General features: G+C 46.6%; 1 pseudogene across 1 annotated transcript; it reads left to right on the top strand.

The window, feature by feature from the left end:
• Positions 1-6,797: 6,797 nt before the first annotated feature.
• F5J12DRAFT_t178 lies at positions 6,798-6,870 on the top strand (annotated as a pseudogene). Its single transcript has one exon. The product of its transcript is annotated as a tRNA-OTHER (tRNA).
• The last annotated feature ends 322 nt before the right edge of the window (positions 6,871-7,192 follow it).

Below are 7,192 nucleotides of genomic sequence, written 5' to 3'. Positions count from 1 at the left end.
CTCCTATAGGATAGGCTATGGATTGCTTTCCCTTTCCTTCATACTGTTTGCTAAGCTTGGTCCAGGTCTCCACTACAGTACTTGCATACAGAACACTGCTAAGAGGCTCATCTTGAGTGTTAGGGTAATCTGTGCACATGCTTCTTTGTCTTTGATTAGCCATTCCTCATATTGGTCTGGGTTCATGTTCGCATCTGGAGCCTTCTTCTCCATGCCAGCAACTAGGTTCCAGAGGCCTTGTATACCTAGGACTTTCTGCATTTGAAACTTCCACATTTGATAATTAGCTCCATCATCTGTGAGGGGCATTATATCATAGAGTTGGCTCAAGCCTTGGGTGACCCTAGCACTAGTAGATGCAAACACTGATGTGTTTGTGCCTGTCAATGGGCCCAGTTGCTGGGACATTGACACTGACACTCCAGATGACATGTTTATAGGTTATTTGGTGGTACCACTCACATAATGTACCTACCTTGTACCATATCATGACCAAATGCGGTTGACAATTGGCCATGTTGCATGGACTGGCTAAGGTTGAACCCACCTCTGAGTTGTCATTGTGTCACACAGCATAGCCATGATCATTGGGTGTCACCATACTGCACAGTGTGGCTGAGGGGTTACTGTACTATATACACCTGTGGGGCAGACTGCACCACTGGCATTTGCCTGGCATAAACTGGGCATGCTTGCCAGCCCACTGGCATTGGTGTGCCTGCTATGTGTTCCAGCCAAACAGCATTATCCTGGTATTGACCTTGCATTCCTGTTGAGATCTATCCCAACCCACTGGCATAAGCACAGAATCTGTGCCAGTCATCTAGCATAATCCTGGCATGGGTTCCAGCCAGTTGGGATAGGCCTTGAACTAACCTGGTCTGCCTGCTGGCTCACCAGCATGAGCCTGGCATGTGTTGGCCATTGCCAGTGGGTCAGAAGGCATTCCATTGTAATTCTATTGGGCTGGTTTGAATGCCAGGCTAATTCCAGTAAGATGGGATAAATGCCAGGAAACATACCATTCTTATGCTAGTGGGCCAGCACAGATGCCAAGGTGGTGATGGTTGGTTGGCAGGGATGCTAAGCTAATTCCAAAGCTAATTCCAGTTGGCTGGTATGGATCACAGCCACCACACTATTTCTAGTGGATCAGAAGGCATGCAAGTGGGATTCTATTGTGTTCCTTTTGTGGGGTTGTTTCTGAGTAGGGACAGACTAACAAAAGGAAGATACTCAGGCTTCTATTGGGAGAAGACTGAAGTGCATGAAGGAAAAATAATGTGCCAAAATGACTGTGCTTATGTAAGATATTACTTGTGGAAGAAACATAATTAATGTGCATCAACAGTTCCACCCAATGTCAGTAAGCTGGGACAACTGCTGGGCAGGTGCCAGTGCACTGGGACACATACTAGCATTATGCTAGTGTGCCAGGATACATACTGACACTATGCTAGTGCACTGGTACAGATGCTAAGCTTGTGGTGGTGTGTTGGCATGGATGCTCAGCTAATGCCAGTTTTCCTGGGTGGATCCCAGAATCCAAGCTATTTCCAGTGGGTTGGAAGGCATACCAGTGTAAATCCATTGGGCCAGTATGAGTTTCAGCCACTTCCAGTATGCTGGGACAAATGCTAGGCTAATGACAGTGATCCAGGACACAGACCAGCCTTATGCTAGTGGGCCATGAATGGATGCCAGGCTTATGGTGGTTGGTTTGCATACATGCCTAGCTACATTCCAGGCCAATATCAGTAAGCCAGGACACATACCAGTATTATGTGAGTAGGCCAGAATAGAAGCCAAGCTGGCAGTGGTTGGTGGGCATGGATGCTCAGCTAATTCCATGAGGGCTGGATGGATCACAGCCTCCAGGCTATTTCCACTGGTTCAGAAGGCACACCAGTGGGATTCTATTGTGCCAGTATGAATTCTGGCCAATTCCAGTCAGCTGGGTCAGATTCCTGGTTAATGCCAGTGAACCAGGACATTGTAGAATATATACTACAGGACTATTAGCAGAGTGTAAAGACAGAATGTGGAAAGTGCTCACCTCAGTTGGGTTAAGAAGCCAACTGAGGTGTGACTATGCTACTTGAGTGCAAAAATGAATGTGATTATGTAATATGGCTAAATGCATACCATAATACTAAGTGGATGAAAGCATAATGTGAAAGGCAGAATATACAACACTCCCCCTCAAACATCACAGAGTCCAAGCTCATAAGCAAAGTGCTTGGCTTTGATGTTTGGAAGAGCCTTGGTAAGGGTATCTGCAACCATCCTGCCAGTAGGACAGTAGATGAGGCAAAGTGAGCCATTATCAATAGCATAGCATATAAAATGATAATGAATGTCTATATGTTTTGTATGGGCATGGTAATTGCTGTGGTGAGCAAGCATGATTGCAGACTGATTGTCACAATGGATTATGGTTGGGAGCAAGAGTGGGTGGAAAAGTTCTTGGATAAGGTGATGAAGCCAGATGGCTTCTTTTGCAGCATGAGTAGTGGCAACATACTTGGCTTCTGTAGTAGATAAAGTAATGAGTTCTTGTTTCTTTGAGGCCCAGGAGATCACTCTGCCATTGAGCAGGAAGGCATAGCCAGAAATGGCATGCCAGTGCTGCTGTGAGGCACTGTCTGCATCTGTATAGCCCTCAAGGCCATACCTATCACCTCCAAATGTCAATGCAAGCCCTTTTGTGCCTAAAATGTATCTAAATATCCTTTTTATGCCCTCCCATTGTGCTAACCCAGGATTATTGCAGACTTGCAACAATGTCACAACAGCAAAAGCCATGTCAGGGCATGTGGCAACTGCTAGGTGCATCAGCGAGCTGATGGCTTCGTGATATGGCATGTTTTTCATGCATGCAGCCTCAGCATGTGTTTGGGGCACTGGGCAGTCAAGAACTGGACTGAGGGGTCCATAGGCATTGTGAAAGGCCATAGATCTATAAAATTATATTTTAACAGCATAGAATTGATGTAGGATGCCTGGGAGAGTGAGAGAGCATGCATGCTGAGTGATTATGCACAACTTTTATTCTGAGTAGGGACAAGATGGGGCCTAAATCTGTTAATTTGAAATTTGTGGCCACTTCAGATTTGAACCTTTTGATTAAGCTAGGGTTATTGCCAGTAATGGTGCAGTCATCGACATGTGATGCAAGGAGTAGGATGTCCTGGCCTGTGTGCATGAAGAAAATGCCCCAGTTGGCTTCAGCACAATGCATACTGAGCATAGCAAGTGTGGTGCACAGCCACTCATACCACTTCAATACTCCTTGCTTTGATCCATAAAGTGCTACATGCAGTCAGGTGACAGGATTTTTATATTTGCTGTTAACTGAGAGTAACCCTATCGCATTCTCTCACATTCCTGCTCCTTCTTCATCAGGAGCACCCCCAACCCTCAGCACTCATCTTTGAGTGTTGTAGCTCACAAAAACCCTCCCAAAGAACAGGTTTGACCATCTAGGTACCGCATAGGCACACCACCACTCACTTTTTTTGTCTTTTGTGTTGGTTTTGGTCAGTTTTCACCACTGAACCACACTTTGACTCACACCAATAGGAATGGTGACCTCCTGTGAGCTGAATCAGACATTTCATTTGACACCCACATGTCATGAGTCCTTGAAATAAATTCTGTGTGCATTTGTGTCCTTATCAAAGCCCACCCAGCAACCATCTTTTGCATGCATGTCTAGTTTCAAACCATCTGCTGTGTGGACTTCGACATAGCAGCCCCAGATCAGTAGATTAGACAGATCTGGTTTCTTTTTATCCAGCATTTCATTGGGTGTCACTTTGTCGAGTGTGCAGGTGGAGGTTTGGTTCTTTAACCAGTTTGCATGCATTATGGCTTCTCCCCATAGTGACTCTGGGAGGCCACTTGCATTTAGCATGGCACATACACATTTGACAAGTGTGCAGTTCAGCCTTTTGGCAACACCATTATGCTGTGGTGTATCATGCACTGTGAGCTTCCTCTCTGTTCCTTTTAGCCCAAGATGACATGAAAACTCTTTGCTTAGGAATTCCCCACCCTGGTCTGAGCAAAGCCTGTTAACCTTTGTGTTGAACTGCATCAGTAACCAGTCTTCATACTTCTGGTAGGACTTGAAGGTTTTGTCCTTTGACTTCAGGAGGTACAGGCTTGTAAAGCAAGTATGGTCATTGGTGTATGACACAAAATGCTGACTCCTTCCTTGCATTTGTTTGGACAGGGGATGGTCTCCATAAGTCCATATAGATTTCATTGCAAACCTTGTCTTGGTGCAGGGGGTCTCAGATTTTTCCTATGTGTTTTCAGGTTGCCTTGGCATACTTGCATGTGTCACAAGATTCAATTGTTGCATGGGAAGGGTCTAGGCTTATTCTGGTTACAATGCTGTCCTTTAGCATTTGTTTAATAGTGTCCAGTGATATATGGCCAAGCCATGCATGGATGTCTTCCATGGTAGGGGTTACTCTTGAGTTTGCCAAGCCCACATAAACCTTCTGCATGGCTTTGGTTGTGTGGAGGCTGCTGCTGACTGGTACCTCCCCAAGGAGCTTCTTTTGTCCATTAAAGATCTTGCAGCATGAGTCATGGAAGAGTATGGCATATCCACTTGTGTCCAGGCAGCTAATGGATACCAGGGTCATGCCAATCTTAGGTGTATGCAGAACATCCTTCAAGAGGATACAAGTGGGCAAGTTGCCAATTTTAGGGATATGTACACATCTCCTTTTCCAATGGCTTTGAAGGTTTGTTTGTCTGCTGCAGTAATGGGTTTAGGAGTAATGAGCTTATAGTTGACAAAGTTTTCCTTGTATGATGACATGTGACAAGATGCTCCAGAGTCATATAGAGTAGTGTAGCTCAGTGGTCTCATGTATGCACTAGTAGTGAATGTCTCTGGGGATGGTTGAGCTTCATCAACCTTAGCTTCATAGCTGTTGTTGATATGTGTGAGCCATACCCCATCTGGGTCATTGCTACTGTCATCCTTGGCCACTGCTGCATGCTCTTTTTGCTTCCCTTTGTTTGGAGACTTCCCTCCACTTCATGAGTCATCCCCACTTGATCTGCATTCATGAGCTCATTGCCCATGTTTTCCACATTTGTAGCAAGTTCCAGTGAACTTCTTCTGCTTTCCTCCAGCTGAGTATGCTGCATCATCTGCATTGTTAGACTGCTTCTGCTTTGTGGCACAGCAGTCATACTTGTCTTGGACTGCATCCATGAGAGCTGCAGTTGTTAGGGTAGTGGAGGTGGAAACATTTGTGAGTGCAGACATTGCTCCAACAACAGAGTCATAAGAGCTTGGGAGAGATGTCATGACCATAGCCACTTCAGGTAACCATTTTTCAAAGCATTTAGGCTGAATAGTTTCTCCAAACTATCTAGCCTAATAGCCTCCCAGACCAAGGTCTGCCCAGGGACATCTGGTCATGTCCCAGGGCTATGCAGATTTTTAGGCCCTGGGACAGATGGGATTTCCCACATAGCCATCCATTCAAATGCAATTATTTGGGATGTCCCAAGACTGCCTTGGGTGACTGGGGTCCCTACTCCTGAAAGTGCAGCTTATATTAGCATTGAAATAGCTGCAGAAATCCTAGCCCCCTTGCTCCTCTGACAGATTTAATCCACAAAGTGTCCTTTGACCTATACATCCCCTTCCATCCCACCATGCATAGTAGTATACAATAGTACTTTTCATGTACATCTTTGCAATGTGATTCTGCTGTATTGGGACATCTCACTGGTTGCCAGGGAGATGACCCACCTGGGCCTCCACATTTGCCTTGAAAATTGCAATAATAAATTCAATCAATTTGTGTCTATACCTCATGCAATTTGTACTGTATGAAGGAAGAAGTGAATGGCTTTTGAACACTTGTGTGACAAGCCAATATCTCAAAGTCCCCCACATAGAACATGGGGTTGGTCACCTTTGCAACACCATCTGCAGAGGGCAGAATGTCCCAGATGAGCCTCTGAGGTTGTCATGGGGCATTGTGCTGGTCTGCAAAGGTAACTTAGAAGGATGTGCCATCATAGCCCTCTGAGGCTGGGATGGGACATCCCACTGTTCCCTCTGCCAAGCAGTGGGATGTCCCACAACAGCCTCCAAGCCTACATTGGGACATCCCACCCTCCCCACTGCCAACCAGTGGGATGTCCCCCAACAGCCTCTAAGGCTACATTGGGACATCCCACCCTCCCCTTTGCCAACCAGTGGGATGTCCTACAACAGCCTCTAAGGCTATATTGGGACATCCTACCCTCCCCTCTGGCAACCAGAGGGATGTCCCAACACAGCCTCTAAGGTGTTGAAGTAGTAATCTGCACTAATCCTACAAGCACCATAGAGAATCCAATGCAAGGTAGCTCCATGGTCAGAGCAGCTGCTTAACACTGAGAGGGTCCTGGCTCAATGCCAGCTCTGGTCACATTTTCATCAGGTTATCAGCTGCAGCTGGAACCCATGCATGCTCATTACAATGGGTCATGCAGCATCCTTAGTAAGTCCAGATCATGTGAGTTACATGGACACAAGGTGGCTGATAGTAAGGCCTCCTGGAAACACAGCAGTAAATCCTGATCCATCACATGACACAAAGTCAAAAGGCAATCAGACCATTTAGATGACCCTAGGGGGTGTGCACTGTTTTTACACTCCAAAAGTGGCCAGATGAAGGGACCACATTGGAGATGGTGCATTCTGTGCATTAACTCCATGGAGATATGTTCCCACAGTGCTAGTCTAAGCCCCAAGCTACTGACACTAGTACCCAGACCATATGGCTCAGTGGTTGCAGCACCTGGTAAACACCTAGGAGGTCACTGGTTCAATCTTAGGACTGGTCACATTTTCCTCATAAGACTACATTGGGACATCCCTCCCCCCCCCTCTGGAAAGTGGTTGGATGTCCCACAACAGCCTCTAAGGCTACATTGGAATATCCTTCTCCCCCTCTGGCAACCAGTGGGATGTCCCACAATAGCCTCTAAGGCTGCATTGGGGCATCCCACCCTCCCCTTTGCCAACCAGTGGGATGTCCCACAACAGCCCCTACACCTACATTGGGACATCCCTCCCCACCATCTGGCCAGCAGTGGGATGTCCCACAGCAGCCTCTAAGGCTAAGTTGGGACATCCCACCCCCCTGTCTGGCCAGATGTCCCACAC

This window comes from Pisolithus orientalis, assembly GCF_024613125.1.
Source record: "Pisolithus orientalis strain OTSU chromosome Unknown F5J12scaffold_39, whole genome shotgun sequence".
In the NCBI taxonomy this organism is placed as follows: domain Eukaryota; kingdom Fungi; phylum Basidiomycota; class Agaricomycetes; order Boletales; family Pisolithaceae; genus Pisolithus; species Pisolithus orientalis.
Note: the sequence above shows the minus strand (reverse complement) of the source record. Positions and strands in the feature narration are given on the sequence as shown.